The 15,954-nt window shown below is 40.4% G+C and overlaps 1 protein-coding gene across 2 annotated transcripts in view; it reads left to right on the top strand.

Moving 5' to 3' along the window:
• The window catches only part of CUNH11orf49 (chromosome unknown C11orf49 homolog), a 167,089-nt gene that overhangs the window by 68,897 nt on the left and 82,238 nt on the right, over positions 1-15,954 (top strand). The gene's annotated exons all lie outside the window — the stretch shown is intronic.

The following is a 15,954-nucleotide window of genomic DNA, read 5'->3' as shown; positions in this document are numbered from 1 at the left end:
CCCTGGATTCAATCCCAGCTCAGAAAACCAAAGCACAGCAGAGCATTTATCTGATCTAGAAGTAACTTAACTGTAACGTGCCATGTGTAATAGTTGAATGTAATGACTTTTGACTTTACCCTGTGTGAAAGTGGTATACTATCAGTAGAAACTATTTTGAGGCACTGTTTGAAAGGTGGTACAGTGCTTAAGAGCACAGAGAGTGTCACTCTAGAAGAGGATCTGAGTACACTTATCAGCACCCATGTTGGGCAGCTCACAGCTGCCTGTAAGTCCAGCTCCATTGCAATCCAGTGCTTCTTAGGGCACCTTGTACTCATATGCACACACATCTCCCCCCCACATATATATACACATAAAAATAAAAACATCTTCTAAAAAATGACTGGGAGTGGTGTTAATCCACTTTAATCTCTTTCTTTAAATTAGGATCACTATTCATTTTGGTTTTGTTGTTCTTTTTTTTAAAGAATGAACTCTTGTAGCTCAACTGGCCTTGAACTCAGTAGGCAGCCAAATAGCCTTGAGTTTATGACCCTTCTGCCTCTGCCCCTTGAGTGATAGGGTCACAAGCATGCACCACTATGCCTGGTTTTTTGTTTGTTTGTTTGTTTGTTTGTTTTTCGAGACAGGCTTTCTCTGTGTAGCCCTGGCTGTCCTGGAACTCACTCTGTAGACCAGGCTGGCCTCGAACTCAGAAATCCGCCTGCCTCTGTCTCTGTCTCCCAAGTGCTGGGATTAAAGGCGTGCGCCACCACCGCCTGGCTCACCATGCCCAGTTTTAAGCAGTGCTGAGAATAAACCCTAGGTTCTGTGCCTGCTAGGCAAGCATTCTATAAACTGAAGTGCATCCTCAGTCCTAGAAATTTGAGGTCATTGGACTTGGTGAACTAAGCAGTTCACAAAGGATAAAAACACTATGACTCTATATAATTCTATACGAAGCATCAGCAAATAAGATTTTTAAAAGCATGAGAACATGAAATGATTCCTTTGGGAAATGATAGAAAGTTCATCCTCGATGGGGTTTAACATATAAGAGAAAATCTTCATTGCAGAATAAAAGGAAATAATGCTAAGTGCTTATATGTGTCAGCCAGAGAAAACTCTTTTATACATACTCATTTAATCATCACAGCAAAGAGTCAGTTTGATTGCTACCTTTTTCCACATTAAGAAACAGAAAGCTAGATAATTAAAAGTACATATCACAAAGGCTTTAAAAACTAACTAGTTAATGATGATGATGATGTGTGTGTTCCTGCGCTCATGTGTGCCCACACACATATGTGCATGCGTGTGCACACACATATTCTAGGGTGGAGATCAAAAGAAAACTCCTTACTCCTCTGTGTAGATTCCAGGGATCCATCTCAGGCAATGCCAATGCCCCGTCTTGCTGGCCGGCCACAAAGCTTTCTAAACAGCACAACTGGTATTCACAAAGGCTGCATTTGTGACACTCTGCTGGACTGCCTGAATGCATATGACCCAGTTATGAGGGCTTCATCATCCTAAAAAGAAGTGCGCACTTTCTCCTCAAGTTGGTGGAACTCTACCACTGAGAAGTGTGGGAAAGAGTGCCAGGCGCTGAAGACTGAAGGCAGAAACCAGTTAGGAAACAGGCACAATAGCTGCAGATCTGGAGTGCTGAATAAGGTGAAGTTTTGATAAGATATGATGATTGATTAGGTGGGGTTGGGGGTGGGAAATGCCAGGAGCTAGAGAGTTAATGTTAGAGAACTAATGTTAGAGCTCTAATGTTAGAGAACTACTGCTCTTCCAGGGGACCGAGTTCAGTTCTGGCAGCCATGTCAGGTTGTTAAAACTACCTGTAACTGCAGCTCTGAGGATCTGACGCCCTCCTTGAGCCTGCATAGGCTCTGCACCCGCATGTTTAAACTCACACAGACATATGCATACACACATAGAAAAAAATAAATCTTTCTTTAAAATGAATGAATGTCACAATCTAAAATATTGTCAGTTACCTCTTAGGAGGTGGCGGCAAAAGGATACATTCAAGGCTAGCCTGGGCTACATAGAACCCAGTCTCAAATAAGAAATAAAATACTGCTGGGCGGTGGTGGCTCACGCCTTTAATCCCAGCACTTGGGAGGCAGAGGCAGGCGGATTTCTGAGTTCAAGGCCAGCCTGGTCTACAGAGTGAGTTCCAGGACAGCCAGAGCTATACAGAGAAACCCTGTCTCAAAAAACCAAAAAAAAAAAAAAAAAAAAAAAAAAAAAAAAAAAAAAAAAAAAAAAAAAAAAAAAAAAAAAGAAATAAAATACCCAATGTCTTCCTTCCTTTCATCTTTTTCTTCCCACCCTCACTGCATTTCATCCTGAGCTGTGGCTTTGTCTTCATGGTCTGGGTGGATTCATTCCATATACATTGTGAATCACACTATTTAAGCAGATTTTTTAAATTGGATTTACATCATGCACCCCAGTCCTACTCATCTTCCCATCCTTTCATACCCACTCTCTGCCCTTGCAACCTCCCTTCCAGAAGAAAAAGATTCTCTTTGTGGAAGCTGCAGGGTGTCACAGTGTGGCCCACAGTCTACCCCTCTGTCCACATCTCTTTACTTGCAGGTGTTCATTTCAGTGAATCATTGGTCTGGTTCCAGGCCTCTCTGGCTTCTGTACATCATCAATACTGGATTCTCATTGGGACTCCTCCTGGATAGCCTATCGTTTAGGCAGAAATTCCCATTCATTATTATGGAGTCTGTAGTCTTGGAAGCAGAGAACTGACAACAATTCCTGCTTTTAGCGCTTAAATTCTAGGAATCAGAATCTGACATCTAATTACGTAGTTTTTTAAAATATGCTAATTTTCTGATAATTTTTGGAAATTTTTTATTAGGTATTTTCTTTATTTACATTTCAAATGTTATGCCCTTTCCTGGTTTCCCCTCTGAAACTTTTCTAAAATATTCAACATCAAGGTCGGTGACGTCCCGGGGACGTGCAGACTGGTAAGGTTCAGCTAAGGCTCTGCCTAGATTCTCCCCTGCTCCATCCAGAGGGTCCCTCCCCTCATTTCCCCATAGAATGAGGGTAAACAACAGACACAGGCAGCAGACAGGTCCCTGACTTCCTACTCTCTATTGCCCCTTTTATTTGAATTTCCCTTTTCATTTTCATTTCTTCAGAAAATTTTCTCTAGAAAACAAAAATTTGACAATGTCTCTTGCCTCAAAGTTTTCACCTCTAGAGCCTCAATAAACAGCTTTTTCCTCTGTTTAATTTTTCCCCATTTCAGTTACTTGGGTCTGTCACACATGTCAGACAAATATTCCTGGAATGCTTTTGTGACCTTCTCCTCTCCCACGCAAACCTCCTGAGCCTCAGTTCACAGGACCCTTGGGTCGCTAACCTCCTTCATCTTTTCAGGTCTGGGCTTAAAGGTCAGCTCCTTGAGGGGGCCTTTTCTTTAACACCCTTCCTCATCTAAATTAGGACCCTCATGGACTCTGTTTCTGATATACATGTCTATGTATGTGTGTGTGTGTGTGTATATATATATATATATATACATATATATATATATATAATCAGACCATATATATACAATCAGACCATATATCTATATGTAATTAGATCACATATATAACCATATCTACATAAGCCATATCTATATCAAACTGATTGATTTATCAGTGGCTAGATATAGATAAATGGTTTTCCAAGACAGGTTTCTCTTTGTAGCCCTGGCTTTCTGGGAACCCTCTTCGTAGAAGACCAGGTTATCCATGAACTCAAAGATCTTCTTGACTCTGCTGGGATTAAAGTTGTGAGTCACCACACCTGGCATTCTACATATTTTTAAATTTTCTATATTTATTTGTTTGGATGTTTATGGTGTATGTGTGTGTGTGTGCAAGTACTTGTGCATATCATACTCATGCAATGCATACCATGATGCATGTGTGAAAGCCATATGTGGATTCCAGTGATCAAACTTGGGTCATCAGGCTTGATAGCAAGTGCCTTTACCCAGAGTTATCTTACCTGTCTACCTGTCTATATATTTTTACATATTTATTTTTGTTTATGTGTATATATGTATATCTATGAAATGATCCTCATGTGTGTATGTTCATGCCCTTGGAAGGTTGTCAGCTCCCCTGGAGCTGGAATGGTTGGCAGTTATTAGCTCCCCATATGGGTGGTAGGAACCAAACTCAGGTCTTCTAGAAGAACAAGAAGTGCTCTTAACCTCTGGACCATCTCTCTGGCTTTCCTTCATGTATTTTTTTTTTTTTTTTTTTTTTTTTTAGTCTCATCATTTTCTATGGTTCCTTACAAGGTGTTTATTTAGATGACACCATTTAATGTCTGTCTCCCATATGAAACTGTAAGATTTATGAGGTCACAACCCTTGCTTATTTTGCCAGTAATTATACCTCTACATCTCAATATAGGTAAATGTTTTTTTTATTTGCCATGTAGGCTCACTGTTTCCCCTCTCACATCCAGAGGATGTATTCTTGAATAGATTATATTATCATCCCTTTTTTTGAGGGTAAGATTGGCTATGAAAATCTGTTTTTCTGTAACTTTTCTCTATCTTATAGGAGCTTTGTGCTTTTATATTTTTTTAAGACAGGGTCTTACTATGTATCCTTGTCTGTCATGGTGATTTGCAACTATAGTCCTAAGTACTTGGGAACCTGAGGTAAGAGGATCATTTGAGGCCAGTTCAAGGCCACTTGAAGATAGTGAGATCATTGTCTCAGAATAAAATAATGTAATCATGGCTACTAGTTATGTACCAACTATACAGAGGCATTGAAGTTCATGCTCTAAGAGCTTCACTAACAAGCAGTATTGTACTTAAGTAATTTTGAATTATACTATAATTGTAATTAAGTACTACTAAATTAATTTACATACATCTAAATGAATGATTTAGTTTAGTAACTCTATGCAAACCTTAAAAATTAGTGAGAAGAAACTCCTCCTTTTTTGTAGACAGGGTCTTACTATGTATCCCTGTCTGTCTGTCTGTCCTAGGATTCTACCTATGTAGACCAGGAAGTGCTCACTTGTAAAGACCCTCCTGCCTCTGCCTTCCAAGTACTGGGACTAAAGACCCACATTCTACTCCTTTTGTATTCTAGACCTTCTGAGAGACATCACAAACTAGTGGTTGTCCAACTGTACATGCCTCAGCCTGCAGATATCTTCCCTTGGCTTGCAGTACTAAAAATTCTTTTAAAAACTTAGATGCCAACATTACACATTAAAAATCTCAAGAGTAACTTCACTTGAAGAATGGAAAATCCTCCCCACACCATGCCCACATTCCTGCAGGGAGACAGATCATCAGGGTGGAGCCGCAGCTGCTCCAGTTAGACAGGGCCTGTGGCCTCAGATTTACCACACCCTCAGCTGCCCAGTTTCACCTGCTTGGGCTTTCTGCCTGGTCTCTCTGAGTTTGCTCCTGTGGCTAGAGCATTTTAGCTCCTACAGAATCAATGAAAAGGTTGAATTACAATCTTAATTCAGAATATAGGGAACCACAAGCTTGTTTCTCAAACTAGATTCTCAATTCCTTTTCTCCTTGTTATTATGGTTTCCTGTAAAACATTATCATTAAAAGAGATCTTAGAAATAATTGCATCTTGAAACTGGGGCTGGTCCTTTCAAACATTGAAGGAGGGTGTGGTGTGCATGTGTGTGAGAAGGTATATGCATGTGTGTGTGTGTGCAGGTCAGAGGACAACATTAAGAGTTGTTGCTCACACACCTTTTGTTTCAGATCATTCCATTGAGAGTCTCTCATTGATCTGGAAATTCACCAGGCAAAGGCTACACTAGCTGGGCAGTGAGGTTCCCTCTGTCGCCATCTCCTATCTCAGCATGCTATATGTCTTTTTTTTTTTTTTTTTTTAATGTGGGCTTTGGGGATTCAGACTCAAGTCCTCACACTTGCAAGGCTAGTGCTTTACCTTCTGAGCCATCCCAACACCTATTTTTCTTCTTCTCAAAATTTTTGTCTTTGTTTATGTATGTGTCTGTATGTTACATGTATGTGAGTGCATGTCCATTCCTGAAGAGGACACCAGATCTTTAAGAGCAGGAGTTAGAGGATGTTGTGAGGCATCTGACATGTGTGCTGGGAACCAAACATGAGCCCTCTGGAAGAGCAGCAAGTGTTCTTGATCACTGAGCCATCTTTCCAGACCATGTTTTTATTTTCACTCTGGCAAAATATGTCTACAATTTAGCATTTGCCTATTGTTTTATGTCAGGTTCTGTGACAGTGAGGACATTTGCACCGTTGTTACCACTGTCCAATGTTAGCACTCTTTCCATCTACAAACCTGAGCCTGCACTCCTTCCAGTTACTTCGTTTCCCCAGTCTGTTCCCAGCACCCACCTTTATCCTCCAGTCCTAACCTACTTAACTGTCCTGGGTACATCACATAAGTGTTACTGTACAGTAATTACCTTTTAGTGGCTACTTTGTTTTCCATTTAACCTTATGGCTTCGAATTCATTTATGTTGTAATGTATTTCAGAATTTAGTTTTCTTAATAGCCGAACAATATTCCACAGTGGACAGACACCACATTTTGTTTATCTGCGGTTTCTTGTTACCTGACACTTAGATTACTTCTGTATTTTCACTAATGTGGATAATACTACTAAGCACACGGGCACATGAGTATTTTGTTTGAATCCTTGCTTTTAGTTCTTTTGGGCATGTAACTAGAAGCTAAATACTGCTTAATTTCGATAATCATGGTTATTTTGAGTATCTGCTTTACTGGTTTCTGTAGCAGCTGCACCAGCAATGCAAGAGGCTCCAGTTTGTTCTCATCCTCACTAATGCTTGTTTTCTGTTCTATTTGTAAGTGTAATGTGTGCATAGGATGTGCACATGTACACACATATGTAGAGGCCAGAGGCCTCCTTGATATTATTTTATTTGATGTGGGTTAGTGTCTCACTTGCATCAGATCTCACTGGTCTGATTGGAATGTCATCTACTGTGCTGAATAACAGTGGCAGAGGTGGCTACACCCCTAGCCTCTACTTACATCCCTTAAAAAAATTAACTGACTGGGAGTGGTGGTACATGCCTTTAATCCCAGCACTTAAGAGGTAAAGGAAGCCAGCCTGGTTTACAAAGTGAGTTCTAGGACAACCAGGACTATACAGAGAATCCCTGCCTCACAAAAAAACAAAAACAAAGCAAAACGAAATCCCCAACCATAGAGGAAAAGCTTTCCAGGACCTCCTTTCAGGATGGAGGCACGCCGTGCTTATAAGCAGCCCCAGACGCTGGCAGGTTTGTTTTTAACATTCTGGTCTCCAGTCCAATCTTTTTGTTTAATTACTTGATAATTGAGATATTAAAAAAGGAAGTGGTAATACATTTATTTTTGTGCCAAAGCTGAGTTGTTCATATTCCTCAGTGAAGAATGATCACTTTGGAGAAAGCCTCTGGCTTCTACACTCATGCACACATACATGTACATGCATCTGTACATACCTACACACATACATGGGAAAATTAAGGTATCCATGTCTTTTTTCTCTCCTCTTCTTCCTCCCCTTCCTCCTCCTCTTCTTCTTCCTTCTCCTTCATTATCATCATCAGGTGATGCTCAGGATTGAAATCAGGACTATTCACATGCTAGGCAAGTGATTTAATCTTGAGCTGCATACACTGCACCAGCCAAAACATCAAAGTATCATGCAGGATTATGTATGAGTTGCTCAATAGTGTTATTTGTTTTTCTTTTTAAAGATCATATATTCCAAAGACTGTTATAGACTGAGTTGTGTTCTTTAAAACTTCTAATCTGAAGTCCTGACTTCTTTGTATTTGGAGTTATAGCCTAATAGCAAGCAGTACAGTTAATTGAGGTCATGCTTGTAGATCTGATCTGATAGGACCAGTGCCTTTATTAGCTCCCTGTCCACTCCTTCTCTCCTCTCTTTGCTGTGAGGACAGAAAAATCTACAAGCTAGAGAGAGAGCCTTTGCCAACACCAGCTCTTCTGGCACTTGGATCTTAGATTTCTGGTCCACATAGAAGTGGAGGAAAGTGTGTTGCCAATTTTAAACCTCCATCTCTAGGATTGACATAGTGAGCTGCACCCACTAATTAGCATGACAACTGCTTTCCCTCAGTTTCAAAAAGTAATTTTGTTTTTCATGTACAGTCCAAATCCTGTTTTGTTATATCACCAACATTTTATCCAGGGTTATTATTATTACTATGGCAACACATGTCCCTGCCTTATAAAATTGTACTTGGTGGGTTTACTTTAAGATAGAAACATAGCCAGGTATGATGACACATGCCTGTAATCCCAACACATGAGAGGCAGAAGGAAAAAATATGAGTTCACAGCCAGCCTGGTTGACATAGAACTCACCCAGAGTACAGAGTGAGTCTTTGAAATAAATAAATGAATAAAAGTTTTTAAAAAGAGGAGGAGGAGGAGGAGAAGGAAAGAAAGACAGAAAGAATACTCATTTCCTACTTGTAGGCTTAGATTCTACTAAACCCACTTTTCTAGAGTTCTTAAATGTTTCAACTTCCCTTCTAGTCACCAACCAAGGTTAGGGGAGAAAGATGTTTAATAGGACAAGGGGGATGTGGACCTGTGTAGTTCATTGGTGGCAATTCCACTCTTCATTGTCAGGATATCAGCAAACAGTCCAGTCGAAAACATCAAACATGAGTCGGTGGCAGCCCTTCAGTCCAATTGGCCAATACCAAACACAAATCAGTAGTGGTGGCTCTATCTTAGAAGAAACTGCAAGGCTTCACCAAATTTGCATAAGTCCCACAAAAGCAGCGAAAAGCAGCTTGAATACCATGAGAAGTTCTTTAGCAAGTTTCTCTCTATGAAGTTACAAGTGAAAATCAGTGAAGACCAGCAAAGCATTGCAAGGTGATCAATGCAAGGGTGTCATTCACTGTCTGTGGGGTTTTACTTATACTCTTTCCAAACATCATGTGTCCTCTCAAGTGTCTGCCTCAGCAAAACATCCTCTCATAAGACAGTTTCCAGAGAAACATCACATGACACAACTGAGTCTCCAAAGAAACCAGACATTTCCACTTCACCTACTTGATTTCATTTCTGTTCTCACCTTGACATGTATCACTCAGGAAACTTGAGTAAAAACAGGATGAATTCTGGGAAGTGAGGATGCAGCTCAGTGTCTTAGTGCTTGCCCACCTATGAAAGGACCTAGGTTGTTGGGGAGTGGGGACCAACCAAAGCAAAACTTATTACAAGGACACATTCTGGGTTGTCATGGTGACTTATGCCTTCCTAGATATCAGGAGACAGAGGTAGGAGGATCCACTGCAAATTCAAGGCCAGTGTGGGCTACATATTCAGGCCAACCAAGACTAATTAATGGGATCTCTTTCAATAAGAGGAAGGAAGGAAGGAAGGAAGGAAGGAAACTTTAATGCAGTTACTGATCTACTGCACATAACTCTGGGAGATCTATAGCCTAAAGGCCTTAACCTAATAGAGCGCACTGTCTTTATCAATTAAGGTAACATCATATGATAGTATTTGAGAAATTCTTGTGCAGTATTAACTGGTCAAGCCAATAATCTACTTGACTTTGTAAGTTTTGTGTTTAATATAATCCTCTATTAGCTTTTTAAAAACCATTGCATTTAAGTCACAAATGTGACTGCATTTTTACTACTTCAGTTATTATCTTGACACTTAGATAATTCTATTTTGTAATTTCCAAGTGTTTTATATAATAATGCCTCCTTTGTATTTCCTTTCTTAACCAGAAATAAGATATAGCTACTTACAAAGGTTTTGTGTAATCATATCCTTTGTACCATTAGAGTCCTGGATTAAAAGGAAGATAGCTTGGAATGTGACTCAGTGGTAGAACACTTGCCTAATGCTCTAGCCAAGAGGTCCTGGATTCGCTCCTAGCATCACAAACATAGAGCAAAGCAAACAAATGAAACATAAAGCCATTAAAAGCTTTCTAATCTGAGACATATTTACAATTTCAAATATGTATATTTGTAGATCAGGAGAAGCCCCATAACCAGTTGCCAGTGAGTACTGTTTGATAATGCCTAGAGATTAAAATTTTCTATGCACTCTACTTAGTGTGCATTTGCACTTTATACTGTTGTTCTGTTTTGTGACATGGTCTTGCTATGTTGCTCAGGCTATGCTCCAATTCCCACCTTGGCTTTTTGATTCACTGGGACTGTAGTTGCTCCCACACTACAGCAAGCTAAAATGAGACTTATTTATTAATTTATTTATTATACGTGTAGGCAAGTGCCCTCCCACTGAGCCGTATTTTCAGCCATGTAGAATTTATAGATTTTAAAGAAAATTGTGATTGCTTGTTTGACAGGGTCCCTCTCCATAGTCCTGGCTATTCTGAACACACTGTGTAGACCTGGGTGCCCTCTGCCTCACAGAGTTGTCCTGCCTCTGCCTCTGCTTCATCAGTGCTGGGAGTAAAAGCCTACACAACCAAACCTGGCTAAGAAAGGCATGTTTTATTTTTATTTTGTTTTTTAGACATGGTTTCTCTGTATAGCCCTAGCTGTTTTGGAACTCTGTAAATCAGGCTGGCCCCCAAACTCAGATATTCGACTGCTTCTGCCTCCCAAGTGCTGAGCTCAAAGGTGTGCACTGCCACCGTCACCACTACCACCACTACCTGGCAAGAAAAAAAATATGGTTTAAATAAGAATTGAAATTAAACCTTCATAGAACCTTAAAAGTGCCTTTAAAAAACTGTGGGCTTCTGTGGAGGGACCATAGTATGAAATCTAATCTACTTCAACCCTAAGTACAGATATTAAAAATTAGTTAGCTAGCAGCAGACTAAGGTTTAAATTTGGCCTTTCTGACTCTCATCCCAGTACCCTTATGAGTATCATGCTCACTGCTAAGTAATTTGGGCCTTCTAGTCTCTGAGATGACTGTACCATTTTCCAACCCAACATGTAATCACAAGCTTTAAGGCATAAGAATGCATTTCAACTGCTTGCGACAGTGTGTCTGTCATTGTTACACAGATAAAAGAAGAGCAGTGTATAGCTACTGTAGACTACTATAGAGCTACTACTGTAGACTACTATAAAGCTTATGAGTATTTATTTTTAAAGACAGAGTCTTGGGAATCTTAGGCTAGACTCAGACTTACTATGTAGCTGAGGCTAGCATTGACTTTCCGATCCTTTTGCCTCTCTATCGAGGTCTTTATTTTTGAGTTCCATTTCCCCTGTCTTCAAGAGAAACAAACAAACAAGCAAGCAAACAAACAAATCATTACTCTATTTACCTTAATCTTGATTCTTAGTGTAGAAGGGGATATAGTGCTTGCTCTCCTGCACACTTCCTGTTGAAGTTAAAGAATTACAACTTAGAGTTTTTAAAATATTATGGTGAAGTGTCCATTTTATTGTGCAGTGTTGTTTAAATACACCCATATGGTAGAGAGGTCACCCTGAAGTTGAGTCGTCCCTTTAGGCCTCTGAAGTCTGTTGCTCCCTCTCTCATGGGTCTGTTAGAAAGAAAAGTAAATGACTAAATTGAGATAATCCACTGTGAATCAAAATAAAATCAATTTAGGTTAAAGTTGTCAATTTAATAAACCATACTCAAATTTGATTGTTTTGGTGGGTTTTAAGCTGGAAGTATATAAAAGCAGATATAAATAGTGTTGAAAATTTAATCTTTTCCAGTTTTATTTTACTTGGCATTAAAACATGTTCTTCATGCCCACTGCCACCACCTGACCCTAATTTACAGCCCTTCTTTAGAACTCTAATTACACATCTTAGGTTGTTAAAAAGACAGATTCCTTGATCTGGTCTCAAACCTACCCAATCACAGCCAGCAGGCAACAGGCCTGGGATGTTGTTATTTAACAAGTGTTTCAGGTGGTGTTCAGGATCTCTGTGGTTTGGGACATAAAGTGACTTTCTCCCTGTTTTCTTTGCCTCAGTCCTAACCCTGAGAACTGTTTTCAACCATGGTTGTGTATTCAGATCACTTAGGGAGAGTTTTAAAATACTGACACCCAGGCCCTGCCCCATACCAAATTACTCAGAAACCTTTGAGCTGGGGCCCAGGCATTTCTAGCACTTTGTAGGCAACTGTGACGCTCATTAAAGTTTGAGAACTGGGATGTAGAGATGGTGCATCTTGCTGCCCTTGTAGAGGACTAAGGTTCAGTTTCTATCACCCACATAGTTGTACAGTTCAAGGGAATCCAAGACACCCTCTTACAACCTCTGTAGGCACCAGATACACATAGTACAGGCAAAATGGTCATACACATAATAAATAAATAAACATTAAAAGATGTAATGAGCCTGAGAACTACTGAAAGTCTCTTTGGTTTCAATTAATTTTAACTTTTTGTTATTGCTGCTGTTTGTTTGTTTGTTTTTGATACTCTATATCCCAGATTGGTCTCAAACTCAAAATCTCTACCTGCCTTCATCTGCCGAACACTGGGATTATGAGCATGTCCATGTCGCAAAATCAGCTTATTTTCTCTGTTTTTGTTTGCTTGAGACAAGGTCTCTGTCTATAGCCCTGGCTGATTTAGACCTCAGTGTGTAGACTAGACTGATCTTGAACTCAAAAATTCTCCTGCCTCTGCCTAGGAGTGAATGCTAGGATTAAAGGCATGTACCACTATGCCTGGATTTATTGGGGATTTTTAGACAGGGTCTCGGCCTCTGTTGCCTACATGATGGGACTGTTGATGTTTACCATTGCCCCTGACCTCCATGAGAACTCTTCTAAGTATAATTTTCTCTAGCACAACTCTACCTTGCCATCCAGAACATCAGAAGTGATGTGCTGCCTGCTACAGAAGTAGGGATCCTGTAACTACCCAGTGGCCTCTCATGATCCCAATGGTCTTTCCAGCCAAAGGGATCACAGACTCACCTCACACACCTTTGAAAATCCTGTTCTTCTAGATGGACATTCACTCCACTCTGCCACTCTCCTGCTCAACTAGTCTCCGCTCAAGAATGCCTTTTAAAAGTTCTTTGGACATGGGCAATGGTGGCACATGCCTTTAATCCCAGCACTTGGGAGACAGAGACAAGATTTCTGAGTTTGAGGCCAGCCTGGTCCACAAAGTGAGTTCCAGGACAGCCAGGGTTATACAGAGAAACCCTGTCTCGAAAAAAAAAAAAAAAAAAAAAAAAAAAAAAAAAAAAAAAAAAAAAGTTCTTTGGAGTCTCCATTCCCTCTGTGGCCTTACCCCTACCCATTAAAAGGTGACCTCTCCTCTGACATTTGTTTCACCATGCATTACATTTAATGACAGGCCAATGAATATCACTGTCCTAAAATGCAGGGTTAAAAAGTGAAAAGAGTTTTGTGTCTCTCCTACATTCTCATCTAGACTATACATTTAGCTTTTTATTTGTTTTACAAACAGTTTTATTATATTTTTAAAACATTTTGTGTATAGGGTACAGGGTGAGTGTACAGCATGCAGGTGGAGGTCCAAGGACATCGTGGAAAAGTAAATTTTCCCTTCTCCCATGTGATCTCAGGAGTTGAACTCAGGTCCTCAGGCTTGGCAGCAAGCATCTGTACTCACTTAAGCCCTCTCACTGTTCCTAGACTGTAACTTTGTAACATCAAGCCACACTAACTTTGACCTGTGGGAGGCACTAAAGAGGACTTGAGAGTCAAGTGGCCCAATGTTCAAGTGCCTTTTTGTTAAATACAGCAGTTAGACTGTGGTCAAACCTTGGTTTTTTTCCATCTATAAAATAGAGAATAGACTACTTCAGTATTAGGAAAATGTATTTGGATAATGGACTAACACACTTAGTAATGCCAGCATATAATTCTACTCCATCAAATTCTGTTGCTTTTGTCATTGTGATAATATTCATTGTTAGCCCTCTTGAGCTCTGAGACTGCATATTTTATTTCTGAATTCCCCATTCTGTGTCTTGCTTATTGTATGTGCTCAGTAGATGCTGGGTGCATAAATTAATGAGTGCCTGCTGTGCAGTATTGAATTATAGTCCATTTCCAATTAGTTCAGTTTGTCTTAGAAGCAGCAGTTCAAATTTTAATTTAACCATCAAATATAGACAGAAAGTGGGGTTTCTACCAGAACCATTTACTATCATCTTTAAGTGGCCAAATCCCCAGTCTAACCAGAAGGCAGCTCCTCTCCTCTCTTGCCAGGAAATGGGGAAGAGCCTCATGAGCTGTTTGCTGTTTGTTTGTTCCTGTGATAAACATGCCGTGACTTGGAGAAAGCACATGCTTCCCCTTCAGGCAGGCTTGGGTGGGAGAGTGGCTTGGAGCAGCAGCCAGGGAGAAATCCCCTACTTTTTGGGAGAGGTTCATTTCTGCAGAGACTCGGCTAAGCACATTTGGAGTTTTGCTGAGTTATTTACCAGGAGGAAGGGACTGGGTGTGGCTGGACTGAGATTCCTCCTGGGAAGTCACTTGAAGAATCTCCTCCATTCTTGCCTCCTTCATCGTTGTTCTCTGGCTTTGGTGCAGGGCTGGCTGGGTGCGACTAGCTGCACCCAGTTGGCTGCTGTTCCTAGCACACTGAATTCTTTGAAGCTGGCTGTTGAAGCCAAGGATTCCTGCCCTGTTCTTTCCCCCCTGCCCTGATTTTAAAGACATTTCTGGAAACTTTCGTGTGTGATGGGAATGGGAAAGAAGCAAGTTGCCGGGTCGCAGGCCTCTTTTCTGGACTTGCAGCACCTAAAGGGATTCAGATCACCATTTCTCAAAAACCTGATATGAAGAATTTTCTTGACTAAAACACACAAAGTAGGCTCTGCCATCACCATTAGCACTTAAGAGGCTGTGTGTATGAGGGGGACAGACTCCCCAAAGTTCGGACTTGCTTTGCCTCTAGCAGTAGGATCTAAGCCTGGCTTAGTGGACAGAACACTCAGGGCAATACACAGAGAATACAGTTGCTTGGGAGGGTTAGTGCCTGCCTGGTGACAGACAGGATAGGCAGCTCAGTGGAAGAGCACATACGTCACCTATGCATGACCCCAGGTTTGATCCCCAGCACCTCAAAAACAAACCAAAACACTACCAGATGGCTGATATCTTTTCAAATAGATGGGTGAACAAATGCTCTTAACCATTTTATAACTATAATGGGTTTGGTGGTTACAGAACTAATAGTTTAGAGAAGAAATAATTCTAATTTTTAGATCCTCATTTGTCAGGTTAATTGGTTAATAATTCCTCAGAACACACTTTTGCTCTTTGCTTCCTTCCCTTTTTTCTTTCCTTCCTCCTTCTCCCCTTCCTTCCCTTAGCCTGCCTTAGCCTGATGTGTAGCCTGTGTTCACCCTAAACTGAGATCAGCCTCCCAGCTCCTAGGATTACAGACATGTGCCAGTACACTTGGCTCTACTCGCAAAATCAACTCAGCTGAGGAAATGTCCAGTGGGAGAGGACAGTGCTTGTTAACTTTCTAGGCACACACTACAATATCTTTATTTATTGTTTGAATTGCAGAATAGTATAGTGATAAAATACCATTTATAACAATGTATATATCTTTGTACCCGATAGATTTATATATGTACAAAAGTATTTGTCACAAGGTTTACAAAATGTTATTGATGGTTTAATGACTTCAGGTGACAGACATTAGAATTTTTTGTTGTTGTTTGTAATAAAGTTACATTTTGGTAATCACTATAAAATAATGCTATATCTGAGAGCAATAATATTTTTGAGACAGAGTCTCATGTATTCTAACCTGACCTGATTCTTCCATTCCTGCCTCTTTGGTGCTAGAATCACAGGTGTGTACCACTGGGTCCTGTGTATGTGGTGCTGGTGATTGAAGCCAGAAGCTCAGCGCTCTAGGCAAGTACTCTATCTATTGAGTTACATCCCCAGTTCAAAGAAGGAGAAGAAGAAGAAGAAGGAGGAG

This window comes from Mastomys coucha, unplaced genomic scaffold, assembly GCF_008632895.1.
Source record: "Mastomys coucha isolate ucsf_1 unplaced genomic scaffold, UCSF_Mcou_1 pScaffold15, whole genome shotgun sequence".
Taxonomy (NCBI): domain Eukaryota; kingdom Metazoa; phylum Chordata; class Mammalia; order Rodentia; family Muridae; genus Mastomys; species Mastomys coucha.
Note: the sequence above shows the minus strand (reverse complement) of the source record. Positions and strands in the feature narration are given on the sequence as shown.